The sequence below is a fragment of the Lolium perenne genome, chromosome 6 (assembly GCF_019359855.2).
Source record: "Lolium perenne isolate Kyuss_39 chromosome 6, Kyuss_2.0, whole genome shotgun sequence".
Taxonomy (NCBI): domain Eukaryota; kingdom Viridiplantae; phylum Streptophyta; class Magnoliopsida; order Poales; family Poaceae; genus Lolium; species Lolium perenne.
This window is the reverse complement of record NC_067249.2, coordinates 113367366-113381942: the sequence shown is the minus strand read 5'-3', so window position 1 is coordinate 113381942 and position 14577 is coordinate 113367366.

The following is a 14577-nucleotide window of genomic DNA, read 5'->3' as shown; positions in this document are numbered from 1 at the left end:
TAGGGAGGCGACGGAGGCCCTTTGTCCCTAGCCGGCGAAGGTTTTTCTCCCTCCATCCGCCGCTCCGGTGACGCGAGAGAGGGGGAACCCGGCACTTCGTTATTGTCGTACATGTAGGTAGTTGTAGAGATAGCTGGCTATGTCTTCGAGGGGCGTTGTCCCGATGAGGATGGCGACGTCGCGTCTTCGATTAAGCTGGCCTAGGCTTCTTACCCTCCTTTGGCATGCTTTTCATGGCTGTGCGGGAATGCCAGTGGTCTTCGTTTCTGACTATTTGCTCATGGAGGCAGAGCCTAGGGTTTCCGGTGGTGGTCGGTATGGTGGCGTTGCCGACCTGTACATGGAAGTTACTTTACCAGGTATCACCGCCCGTCGTCCCTACATGTGCATACCAGTTGCTCTCTGCTAATGGGTGTTGCCCTTGCCACCAACTTTAGCTGCAACTGAGTCCGGCGAGTCCCTGAATCACCCTTTCACGAGCCCTTTATCCCTGACCGCGCATCCACCTAGATGGATGCTGCCGTCTGCAGCGGTGTCCACCGCAGTAAACGCCTCCGATCCTGCCCGCTGGCTGCCGTCCACTATGGTCGTTCCTTCACGCCCTGTCCCGTGTCCATTCGTGCAGCCTCAAAGTTCATAAGGTTCATGTGATGGGTTGCCCTTCTTCTATTCTCTTCCCTTCTCCACGTATTTGGAAAGGTAATGTTCTCCTGCTCCTTTTTCTTGACGCTCTTCAGATTCTGCTCTATGATGTTCTTTTAGGTTGAACTGCCTCTGTGTATAAGCTTAAAAGATTCCAAATACATCTCATTTAGTTTCCAACCTGCTGGCTTAGATAAGTAAATCTTATAATTTTTTATTAGATTGTTTCTTAATTCAGAATCAGAATTCTGTTTGTTGTTCTTCATTTTAGAACTGTGAATCCACCTATCCAAACAAAAATCACAGAATTTGTTCTGACAAAGATGATACTGGCGCTTTTTCTTAAATTTGGCATGTTTATTATATAGGGTAATTTGAACTTGGGCATGCTATTCATTTTCCCACTCCTTATTGAGGCGGTGGCAGCCTAAAACTTGGTGTTCCATGTAGATATGGCATCTAGGTATCTAGAAGCAACTGTTCGGTTCACATATTTTAAGCTATTAAAAAAAGTCCCAAGAGTTGTTGCTTCATGATATTCATTTTTTGGCACTTTTAGTAATAGGGCTTCGTAATGACAACCGCTGCCCATAAGATATAGCTTTTGCCTTTTCCCAATTTCGTGGAGCACCATTTTTTTTGCAAATTAGATTTTTACAGTCTGTTTTATCTATATCGCTTATTAGTAGTGCCTAATTTTTATTTACATCGCTTATTTTTTATTGTTGGGTTCTAGAAGAGGGTGCTGCCAAAGGGAAGTCTTGGCGCAAGGAGGTCGACTGATTGGCATGTGTTTGTGTTACAACTTTGTATACTGTTGAGTTTCGGAAGAGGGGGCTGCCAGTGGGAGGGCTTGGCAGGGATCTTACATCTTTGCTCTGGTTGGGTCATGGTGGAAGTCGACTTACGATGTTTTTAAACATAAGACACAAGTGCCCAGCTTTAGATTAATAAAGCTCCTAACGGCCAAGTTTGTTACTCAATAATTGCGTATTTCATCCGAGTTGCCGGATGTAGTTGCTGATCCCTTGACCTGCTCTTTGGTTCGTGAATTCATGGTGCATTGTCAGAGCGATGCAATGCTTGGTTTGTAAAATTGAATCTTATAGTAATTTTGTGTAAAATAAATATCAAAGACTAACAACAGTATATAAAAGATTATCATTGATATTTGAGATTCGTCGAAGTTAGATAAGTAGGCTCGAAATCTTAAATGTTAGAAAGTTTAGTGTTTAATCTTATTGAAAATTACTCAAATATTCTTTATTTGGATTTTATTTAGAGTATTGCTCAGCCAAGATTTTGGGGATACAATGAATTCGTAAAGATGTTCTTCCAAATATAGCATGTCAGCAATCGCTGTGCTCATAATTCTCTTGGTTAAGCATATGGCCTTTCATCTCAAAAAGGTAAATATTCTTTGGTTCATGAGATGATTTTTTTTTCTTGAATGATGCATGAGTTCCTCTGTTTTGGTAGTTGTTGGATCAAGTGTTAGCATTTGGAGAGATTAGCTGACATTCATAGAGAATAAAAGTAGTTGAGTTACATTTGTTGTTGTACTAGAGCATCCCAACAGTGGGTGCGCTCCTGGGGACAAAAGCACTAACATGAAGCAAGCGTTCAGTTCTAAAGAGCTGTGATTTCAGGGTGCTTTTCCTCTGATATTTCATATTGCCTGTCACATAATCAATTGGATTGTTATGCAATAAATGTTACTGAAACGACGCGAGCAGTAAGTCTCAAGCATAATTCCTAAGCATACACTTACCTTCTCGATTTTATACTTCTTAGGGGGTAGGACCTAGCAGGTTAACTCACCTCAATCCCGTCCTCGTAACATTATACGTAATGGTATTACTAATGGATCATACACCATCGCAATGTGTTTCCATCCTTTTATTGTAGTTTGGCTAGCTGCCAGTTCTTTCATGCTCCTGACATTTCTCTCATTTAAATGTAGGACTAATTATAGGTTGTAAGTTTACACAAAAATTTAGAATGTTACATAATTGTGCTGTGAAAGCTTCAGTTTCCCTTCCAGTTTTGAACGACCACTTCCCTCATTTTTTCTCGAAAAGGTTCTATGTTTGGTGCGATTAACATTCATTGTTTTGAGTTCAAGCAATTAAAATTTATCTGTGGCTGGCCGGATGCTACTAGGTGTTATGTACTTTAGTGATAATTGTTGGTTTAATATATCATTTCCCTTCGCCTGCGGCATGTTAGCATACTAAACCTGGCACCTACATTACCTGCTATATTGAATTGTTGACTGATGATAGATGGTTTAAGAGCAGTTGTTATCATTTGGTTGCAGCCACGACATGTGTTAGGCCTTGAATTGAGATGACCTGCATATTGTGAAAGCCCGCTTAATTTCTAGGTTTATCTAAGTCTTTTGACAATTCAGTGCTATTTCTGGTGTAGCTTTTACACATATGTACAGATGGTAATTGATAATGGTATGTTGATTAACAATTTCTCCGTGTCAAGTAGAAGAAAATTTATCACTGAATCATACTAAATAGAGCGGCTAAGTATCTGTTTGGAACATTCGGGCATCCAAAGACGAAGGAAAAAATATTAACAAATTTTAATATAGTTGCTAAGTACGAGGGCAGTGTTATTTTTCTGCTGCATTATTTACTGTAGTTGGTACTCTACCTAGAGGCCTCCATGTGTCACTGACCTTGACGTGCATGGGTACAATTTAGTCTAGCCTCTTCTTTTGATTAATAATTTCCTTTTATGGAACAAGTTCATAACTAAATTGAGCTTTGGAGTATTACTTACACTATTGCTTGCAGGTGACCTCTTCATGTTAGAAGCCTATAATATCATGCAACCTGTTCTTGCAAAGGCAGGATAAGGGTATTTATATTTTTTAGAAAGCATGGTGTAAGTCGTTGTTGCCATGGCTACAAGACAACTTTTAGTTGACAATATGCATTATTAGACTAATCTGCTCTAGACACTGCAACCTTTTTCTCTGTGAAGCCAAGCAGACATATCTTGGAGCGGCAGCAACATGTCTTAGCTGCAATAACTTTTCTACTCCTCGATAAGGATTGAAGATCATACCAATAAATGACATTACATCCGGAAGCCAGTGTAGTCCAATGAGGTGATATATAGTTCAGGTCAGAATGCCAGGTAAAGGTTTTGCCTGGCTCACAATGTTGCAAATCTGTCCTGTTTCGTTGGTTCACTTTCACCAGAAGTAAAATAACTTAATAACCTCGTCAGTGCTCAATCACATCTGGTCAAACTTACCGAATTGGAGGAGGACACTCTACCATGCTACCGTAATATAGGGAATTTTGTTTTAGTGAATCGGTATAGACAACTGAATGCGAAAGTGAATGACTTTGTCAATTGAGGAGCTTTTTGCATGTTCTTTCAGTCAGGACAGTTTTTCATGGTTATTTTTCCGAGAAAGATGTTGTTATGTTTTTTAGTCCGCACCGCCTTCGCAAGAATAGCGACAACAATGTGGTCAATCGAGAGACAATCTTGGTATCTCATATGTGATCACTTAACATGTGTGATCCTTTGCAACGATTCTCTTTCATATGGATGATATTTGTACGATATCTTTTCTAGGCGTATCGCTCTGGTATTTAACTAACGAGCTTTTCCATGGAGAACATTCAAAGCATCTGAAACCAGTATCATGAATTCAGCAGATGATACAAAGTGCATTTGGTTCATACTAAGTTATATTCAATTTCTTGCTTCTATAGCTGGTTTGAAGTCCTGGTTGTATCCCTTACTATTCTTACCCTTCTTTTGCATCCCACTCAAAAAAAGGGGGCGCTACAGAGCCGGAAAGGGCTACCTAAATCAGGTATTTACTAAGACAAACAAATAAGGTATTCACTAATACAAACAAGCGGCAAACCGCTTTTAAAGAGGAGGACTGCGCCTTTGGTGTCCACCGTCTCTTTCTCGCCTCGTTCAATGGTGACCGCCTGGAAAGTTTCAAGCCATCCAGATAAAACTCGAGATATGGGTGTATATGTCTCAATTATAAGCATGTAACCTGACGTTCATGTTTGAACTACACTTACGGGCATATTCTTACGGCAAGTGTTTACGGGATTAGGTGTCACTCACTTAGCGGTTGGGTGTGATTTGCGTGGAACTGCCACACCCTTTTCTTCCAATGGCCTGGCTCCACCTCAGTTTGTAACAAAATCCCGTAAGTGTATCATTATTGCTATAATAATATATCTATTGTTTGCTTATATCCTTCGTGTAATTCCAACGCCTATATTGTCGATGCAAAGATATCCATGTTTGTTGGTTTTGAACAGTATCCTATTAATGGCAGAGTGATCCTCTTGATTAAGCTTATACACAGAGTGGTCTCTGCATTAAACGACAATTCGGAAGTCGGCCATGGATCACCTCTTAATGGCTGTAGGAATGCCGCTGAGCCGAAATACAGTGTAGGTCATAGTTACCTCATTCTTATGTCACGGTGGTATAGTTTGAGCTTCGTGTTATCTTGATAATTGTTCCACACTATCGTTACCCGTTGACTTGCTCCATATCTGACCGGTGGTTTGGTTATAGTTTGCTCAAAATTTAAGTTGACCTTGGTTACAACTCTGTAGAGGTAGAAGTGTTTTGTTGGGATTATTTGCTCCATACAGCTAATAGGGCCCCGCAACACTAAAACAGAAGAGATCTGAAGAAAAAAAATTGTGTTAATGCCTGAGACAATGTGGCGGCACTACCATGCAAAGCTATCACTCTTGCAAAGCAAACACAAATGCTATATAGGCGGCGCGGCGAAGCGCGCAAGTTCATCTAGTAAAGGTACAAGGCATCTCCAGCGCCGCGCGATCAGAGCGATCGTTTGTGTCCGCTGGGCCGAAAAATGCGTTTGATACCACCTTCAGCGGGCGATGCAAAGTGACCAGTCTTCTGCGGCGATGTAAACCTGACCCAAATATACGTCTCGGATGTGTTTCTGCGGACGCTGCGCGGACGCGCAAAGTATCCGCTCGCGTCTAGCGGGCGTTTCGTCTGCCCCGCCTGGCAGTGACCCAACGTCGATGCGTCTTCTCCGTCAGTACTAGCGCCGAGGCGTCGCTTCGGTAGGCCGCGTAAATGGCGATGCCTCGCGTGGCACTAGATCACTTCTTCCTCTTTTATCTCTTGTTTTCATTTTAGACCATGTTAATCTCCACAAAACCTAGAGTGAAGATGGTAGCTACATTATGTAGCCACACTCTACCCTTGAGATCACTTCTCCTAAAATATTTTATTTGCCAAAAGTCCTATTTAAGATTCTTCTCTAATTTTCACTACAAAACTAATCCTAGTTTTATCAAAGCTTTTCAAACCTTTAAAATAGGAAATGTGGACGGTGTTTTGCATCATCTAATTTCCTTCAACCCAAAAATACTTTCTACAAAAGTTTTTATTCTATTTAACAAAATGCATGTTATGGTATCTATATCATTTCTTGCCATCCTTTTTCTCATACTCAATTTTAAGACAATATCCCTTGCCCCATAAAGTGGGAAGATTATTTTACAATCTTATGTACTGCCTAGCTTATCTCAACCTTTCAAAAACTAATCTCTTTCAAATGAGCCCTATGCATAGGTAGTGATCCAAATCAAATCCTTATAGGTTCAAGATCAAGTGATAAGTCTTGGGAATCCTTTGTACCTCTCCTACAAAATCACCACCATCTCCTAGCACCTCTATATTTCTCTTTTTAAATAACACTCTACCCAAAATTTAGTCAACCCTCATATAGTATTGAAGGCCATCTCTTTTAATTTCTAAATTTAGAGTTTCAACTTATATTCTTCCACCACATCTCACTCTAGCATTCTTCATCTTAAACACATTCACCTCATGAAGTGAGGAGTATGTCACCATGTCCATCCTTGGTATAATATTGATGGTCTCATCTCTACCTCTCTAAGCCTTGGACCATCATCATCTTTGACCACCATAATGGCACACCATCACCATCACCACCACCACTCTCTTCCTTTTCTATTCTTGTTTCTTTCCAAACCTTGCAGGCTTGTGCATTCTCTTGCCATTTCTTGACCAACTAAATTCCAACACACTCACCAACCTCTCTTTCCTCCCTCTTTCTTCCCAAAAAGCCTAGTTAGAGAAGCACCCCCTCTCTTCTTGCTTATACATGACCGGGCCATGTTGCTCTTGTGCCCCAACCTGTGCACCCCTTCTGGCCCGACCTCAGCCCAGCTAAACCCTACCCCTGGACTCCCTCCCTCTCTTCCCAAGCCCAGCAGCAGGCCAAGCCCATCCAGCACCGAAACCCTAGCACCCCTGCGAGAAACCCACACGCACAGGACATCCCTCCCGCTCGTTTTTCTCTTGCCCCGCACGTCTGCTGACGTCCTCCTGTGGACGTCACCGCCCCTACGTCACCACCAGCACCCCCATTGGTCGCTGCCACCGCTCGCCCGCTCAGCCATTGGCCGTGGCCACCACCCCTGCTCCTCCATCCGGCTATAAAACCCCCACCCCTGCCTCTCCCTTCCCTCACACCACTCCCACTCCATCCTCTCCACACTCCCAGCTCTCCCCCAGAAGCGCCAACGCGCCCTGCTATGCTGCTGCTCGCCGGCAAAAGCTCCACGGCCATGGTCACCGCGAGGTTGCCGGCGTAGGACGCGCTCGCCCAGCCTCGTTTTCTCCTCTCTTTTCCCCTTCCTCGACGCTCACGGTGCCCTGATTGTCCTAACCTAACCCTCTGCACTGCCCAGGACCGCCGGAGCTCGCCGCCGGCATCATTGCCCGGGGGCACCTGAGGAGGAAAACGCCCGGGAGGAGCTGCTGCAGGACGGTGTGGCGCCCTGGACGCGCCCCTTGGCGCGGCCTCGACCCGCCGTCGACCACCACAGCCCCACCAGGACCTCGCCGATGTCCGCCGCGACCTCCCGGTGAGTCCCCGCGCCGCCCCTTCCCTTTTCCCGTCCGCCATCGGGCGTGCATGGCCGCAGGAGGGAGACGCCTCCCGAGCGAGCGCATGCATGGCCACGTCGGCCCATGCATGGCCTGGCCCGCCCGGGGCCCTCCCATTCTTTTTTTTTCTTTCCTCCTCCCTCCACCTGGATAACTTCCTGGGCTGGCCCAAGTCCTCAAACCCGCACAGCCCAGGCTTTCCCGCCCCTTTTAATTTTTTTTTTTGAAATTTCTGTTAATTTGTGCTGAAAACCAGTGGCACTAAAATTTGAATAACTCGAGATATACAGACTCAAATCAATTGAAACCAATTGCATTGGATCAATAATTTTGATACCTTTCCATTGCCACTGACCTCATATTTTTAGGATTTTTGTACGATTTTTAATGTATTGAACATGATCACTGGTTATTGTTTAGTATCTCTAATTTCTAAATTTGAAAAATTAACCTTTTTGAGTGAATCCAATTCTGTTAGCCTTGTTTTAGTACTGACCATCTAGAATAATTAGTGTTAGACCCTTTTCATAACTTTTTGGCTACTATTTGTGCTAAGTGTGTGTCACATGAAATGTTGTACCAAAACTTTTGCTTATTTAAAATCCTTGACCACCTCTTCTTTTTAAAAGTGGTCAACCTATGTTTCATTCTTGCAAAACAAAACTCTCTGAGACTTAAACCAAGTTTCTTGTGTTTTTTTTAGATTTCAACTGTTGGGGTATATGGTTTACTTTCTATTTTTAGTGTAGTGTTTAAGAATAAAAGAGACAAATGTTTTCTACCTCTTCAAAAATGTTTTGAAAATAAAGGATGAATGTTTTTGAGGGCAAAGCATTGCGCTAGTATTCTTGATAGTGTTATCTATTAGGGGATGTTTAATTCATACCTTGGTTATAATCATGAAGGCAATTTCTCTTTCGTAAAGCTCTCATGCCTTTATTTAGGAGGAATAAATTGGGTGTTCTTAAAATCAAATTTAAAGTTGAGTGGTTAGTTTCTGATTGTTGCATTTTGTGTTTGTTGGTGAAATGTGTTGATTGTGTTCCTTTTATATTTTCCGGCGATTGATGCGAACAATTCCGGAGAAGAAGAAGAAGTGGAATGAGGATTTTATTTATATTGTTGGAATTCTTATTTGATGGAGTTGAAGAAGTCCAGGGACAAATAAGCCAAGGCAAGCCATTTTCCTTGATCCCTTGTTAATATATCCTTGTTGTGATTCTTTTAGTATCTTGTTCCCGCGTGTACCTTGGGTTTATTGGGTTCTCCTCCCTTGCATACTTGTCTTCAAGTATGAAATTTTCACCTTGACACTTACATGCTCACCCCCCCAAGCATGTGAGTCTCCAAATTTTCCCCCTTTGACACCACCCCTTTTAGTGAAGAAGGGTTTGTTACCTTGAACTTGTTAATCTCATGATTATTTTCCATACATGCTCAATTCGAGTATGTGGGCCACTTGACACCCTTGGTAGTATGATGGCTTCCATTATGCTATTGAATATCTTAGTTTCTCACATAAAACTATAGGTTGGGAAACCCTCAAGGTTTTGCCTTGTTGTAAAAGTTTTTGGATAAAACCTTGGGTAAATTGACATTACCCAAGTGAGGTTTTAAGAATGAGTTGTTTTAAATGGAAGTGGCAAATGTGGTTGTGGTGGAAAGGCTAAGGTGGTTATAACTTGGGTTTTTTGGAAAAACGACATAGATTCTATGTTTTCGCCCGGAACAACCAACCCGCGCAACCATAGCTACTCCAACGTGGGCACGGGGCTTAACTTGACGTTTGTTCTTCTTAGCATGAGGCACCGCACAACTATACAAGGGTACGGTTACCCCCGAGTCCGGGTTGTCATGGTTGGGACAATAGTATAATGGGAGGCCTTCGGGGCTGACCCGTCCGGAAGACACTATGGGTCTCCTGGCTTGGCGGTGGAGCCACGCTCAAAAGGAGGTGAGCTGCCACGGTGCCGGGGAGGTACATACTCCATAGGGTAGGACCTCGTGTTAAGTCGAATGGGCGAAGGGTTATGTCCGGGTATCCGTCGTGGCATATGTCGTTATGCGGGGATGATGCCCACACGATAGGTATCCAGATAGTTGTGGGGAAAGTGAGCACACTCTGCAGAGTTAAATCTATTCGAATAGCCGAGTCCGCGTCATGGACAGTTGGGATGGCCGTTACTTAGCTGTGTTGAGTTTTGTTTTGACAAAGTTTTACAAAGCAAAGGAAAGTGTTTTTGGAGTACCGTAGTGGTACTGGTGGTGACCATGTGAGGTTGGTCGGAAAAGAAAAACAAAAATGGGCGTACCCTTCCTAGTGTTTTATGTGTAGTCCCTCTTGGAGATTTTTCCTTCTATAGAAATGTCTTAGTTAAACTCCTAAGTATCCCCTTCGACCGAGAAGTCGAGATACTATCTCCACCAAAGAAATTACATCTCTCCTAGATGCTATATTCACAAGAGAAACTGATTCTCTTATGCATGCTATATCCACAAGAGAAACTACTCTTCCTCTCTTGTCTCTTTAGTTAGCTCTTGTTAGTATCATCGTGATGGTTTGCGAGTACAATTCCAAATGTACTCACGGCTTTGTCCCTGGCTATTTACTTGGCCAGACTTGGAGGAACACGACGGATGAAGAAGAAGTTGGTGACGTCTATGCGAGCTAGGAACGTCTTCCCAGTCAGTTGCCTGTAGGGTTTATGGCAGATGACTTGGGCTCCGCGCTGTTGAAGTGATGATGCTATTCTGATGTTTAGTTAGGCCATTCGAGGCTATTATGTAAGTAATGGTCATGACACCTTATTGTAATTTTCTTATTCCGCTTTGTAATGGATGGTGTAATTTGATATCAGTTCGGTTATGTGTTCACGGCGCACTGATCATGGGATCGTGAACTGTATACATAACAGGGTATTTCAGACAGTTAGTCCGGGGTCCCCACAGCCAGGCTGTCGCGCCTCCACCTCCACCTTCCACTCCACCTCCCCCGACCTCGAGCTCCGATGAGGAGTTCGACGACGATGACAGCACGGACGACCTCCTCGACCCGGTCAGGGAAGCCAAGTTCCTGGCTGGCGCGGAGAAGGAAGCGGAGGAGGAGCGGGCAGCCCACGCGTCGTTCGACGCCGAGATGGAATAGCGCAGGCTAGCGGCCGCCGCAGCCGCAGAGGACTCCGAGTCCGACAAATCATGGTCTTCCGATGACCCTGATGCGCCTACCCCGGAGGAGAGGGCGGTGGAGCAGAGAGCTATAGTCGAGTCCTTCGAGACGCTCAAGGACGACGCCGCCAATGTGAGGCTGCAGTAGTATTTGCAAGAGGACGCGGCGGCGCACCGAGCCCTAGCGGCCGCACGGGAGGCGGCGAAGAAGCAGGCGAGGGAGCGATGCAACGATGAGGCCGGCCCGTCAAGCAGCAAGTAGTCTAGGGTTCTTGAACTACTTTGTGTAGTTTCTATGCTTTCAAATGTACTACTTTTATTTGCTTTCAAATATGTTGCAAATCTACAAATGGGTCGCCCCGGTGGAAGCACACCCAGACGCAAACGGGCGCGCGGACAAAATATGTCCGCGGGCGTCCGAAATGCGTCGCCCCGTTGGAGATGCCCAACGGGGCGTGCATTTTTATGTCTGTTTCCGTCGCGCACGAACAGAAAAAATGGTCACATGTCCGCATGTGTCAGCCCCTTCTCCAGCGGCAGGGACGCATTTTTTGATCGCGAGGACCTGCCATGCAGTGATTAGTGAGGAGAGAGAGAAAGATTCCTTTTGTGTGGTGAGGACTAGCCAGCACATGGTCCTACCCTGCATTTAAGGAGGAGAGAGAAGGAGCCATGCAGCCTAAACGGAGGAACACAGACGCGCGGATGCGTCCGCATAGACGATTCCTGACGCATATTTGGTCCACATTTGCGTCTGGACGGACGCTACAGACGTTTTGCGTCTAGCTGTTGGAGCGCATTTTTTGTCCGCGCAGACGCAGATGGACGAAAAACGTCTGTTTGCGTCGCCCGTTGGAGATGCCCTAATGGATGCCTCCCATAGGGGGTCTCACAGCGCTCAGAGCATGTGAATCGTCGGATCTTCCTGCCTAGCGAATGATAAGGGCTAAGCCCAAGGGTGTGCCCGATCTTCACGGATTTGGGTGGAATTCGTGGGGGAGGTGGAAGAACGCGACGAACACGAAGAATGCGAAGGGGAATCGTGGGATACAAACTCACACACACAAAAATTGGTTTGTCCTCGTTGGCCCGAACCACCAACTCGATAGAAGTTGCAGGAAAAGACCTTTCGGTAGAAGTCCCGCAAAAAGATCGACGAATAGATCTAGAAGGGTGAGAAGACCAAAATCGATAGAAGTGCAAGCAAAAGACCCAAGGGTAGAAGTGCAAGCAAAAGACCCAAGGGTAGAAGTGCAAGCAAAAGACCAAGATTGGTAGAAGTCACCAAAGAGATATAATAGGATTCGATAAGGAGCCCGGGTGGGTACAAGATCTAAGAGCTATGGTAGGGTTCCCACAAGGGTCAAGAGCAAAGCTCAGGTTTAATTTCACATCAAGTCTAATCTCAGATCTGAGCCAACAAGGTTATTTATAGTAGGTGGGGCGAAGGGGTAAGTTACATGCTGAATCTGCCAGTTTTGGTGCTGAAACGCGTGTAGGCGGAAGTTCCGGCCTCAGGGGGCGGAAGTTCCGGTCCTGGAGGCCGGAAGTTCTGGTCAGGGCAGAAGTTCCGGCCAACTTCCGGCCTAGTTCCGGAAATGACCGATTTCCTTGCAGTAACATCCCGGGGCGTTTTGGCGCATTTTCGGAACTAGGGCGGAACTTGGGCGAAAGTTCCGGTTGGTGGAAGTTCCGGTCTCTCGGGGCGGAAGTTCCGGCTGGATGCTCTTCACAGGGAATCTGGGCGGAAGTTCCGGTCCTGGGGGGCGGAAGTTCTGGCTGGGGCGTTGTAGCTCCATCTTCTTCATTTTCAGCTCCCTCTCCATTGGCTTGGTCTCCATGGCTTGTGTCTTGACTGATGTACCTGATTGAACACAAGGTATTTGCATGAAGTAGCATGCCATCCAAAGAGGTATCAAATGCATACATGGAAAGGAGCGAATTCACCTCTTGGTGTATGGCTTGGGCTCGACCTCATGTCATTGGGCCACGAGGAGGGCTTATCGGTCTTGATGTAGTGTCGACCTTGGGTAGGGCTACATCATCTCCCCCCCTTGGGAAAGAGTCGTCCTCGACTTTATGGTCTCTTCATCTTCATGGTATGGTGAGAGGTCGGACACATTGAATGTGTTGCTCACCAAGTACTTGGACGTTGGTATGTCGATGACGTAGGCGTTGTCGTTGATGCGCTTGAGGACCTTGAAGGGACCACACTAAGTCTCCTTCCTTGAAGATCCTTGCCTTCTTATTCATGTTGAGTCTAGTGGCTTGACGAAGGACTTGTTCCTCGATTGTTGCCCTTGTGTCTTCATGTAGTTTCTTCATGTATTGGGCTCGCTTGTCGATGTTCATGTTTACTTTTTCATGTACCGGAAGAGGAAGTAGGTCGATCGCCGTAGGTGGTTCAAACCCATAGACCACCATGAATGGGCTTCTCCTTGTTGTAGAGTGCTTGGCACGGTTGTAGGCGAACTCCGCATGTGGGATGCAATCTTCCCATTACTTCAAATTCTTCTTGACAAGTACTCGTAGTAGTGTGGAGAGGCTTCGGTTCACCACTTCGGTTTGGCCATCGGTTTGTGGATGTGAGGATGAGGAGAACAAAATCTTGACGTTGAATTTGGCCATTAGTGTCTTCCAAAGGTAGCTCATGAACTTGACATCTCGGTCCGAAACGATGCTTCTTGGTACACCGTGGAGTCTCACAATTTCCCTAAAAAACAAGGAGGCAATATGTGAAGCATCATCCGTTCCGGAGCATGGTATAAAATGAGCCATTTTGGAGAATCTATCAACCACTACAAAAATTGAATCATGACCATATTTGGTTCGAGGCAATCCTAGCACAAAGTCCATGCTTATATCGGACCAAGGGGCAAAAGGAGTAGGCAACGGTGTGTAAAGACCATAAGAGTTGGTTGTAGACTTAGCTTGTAAACATGTCGTGCAACGGTTGCATAGGCGCTCCACATCTCGCTTCATTCTTGGCCAATAGTAATGGGTAGATAGCATGGAGAGCGTCTTGTCTCGCCCAAAGTGTCCCATAAGACCACCGCCATGTGACTCTTTCAAAAGCAACTTACAAAGAGAAGACTCGGGTATACAAAGTTTGTTAGCTTTAAACAAGAATCCTTGGTGCAAATAGAAATCATCAATGCCCCTTTGACTAGAACAATTTGCAAAAATTGGGCCAAAGAAGGTATCGGAGGCATAGAGGTCTTTGATTTCATCAAGACCCAACACATGGACATCCAAACGAGTGAGTAAGAGGGTGAGCTTGCAGAAAAGAGCATCCGCAACAACATTGTCCTTGCCCTTCTTGTATTTGATTACATATGGAAAGGACTCAATGAACTCAACCCATTTTGCATGTCTTTTGTTCAAATTGTGTTGGCTTTTCAAATACTTCAAAGACTCATGGTCGGAGTGGATAACAAATTCTTTTGGCCAAAGATAGTGTTGCGAAACTTCAAGAACACGAACCAAAGCATAAAGTTCCTTGTCATATATAGGATAGTTGAGGCGTGCGCCATCCAACTTCTCGCTATAGTATGCCACGGGTTTTCCATCTTGTATAAGAACTCCACCAATACCGAGTCCACTCGCATCACATTCAATCTCAAAAGTTTTGGAAAAGTTCGGAGGAACAAGGAGTGGTGCCTCGGTAAGTCTCTTTTTCAACTCATCAAAAGCTTTTTGTTGTGCCTTGCCCCAAACAAACGGAACATTCTTTTTAGTAAGCTCATTTAAAGGGCAAGCAATGGTGCTAAAATCCTTCACAAAGCGTCTATAGAAACCGGCAAG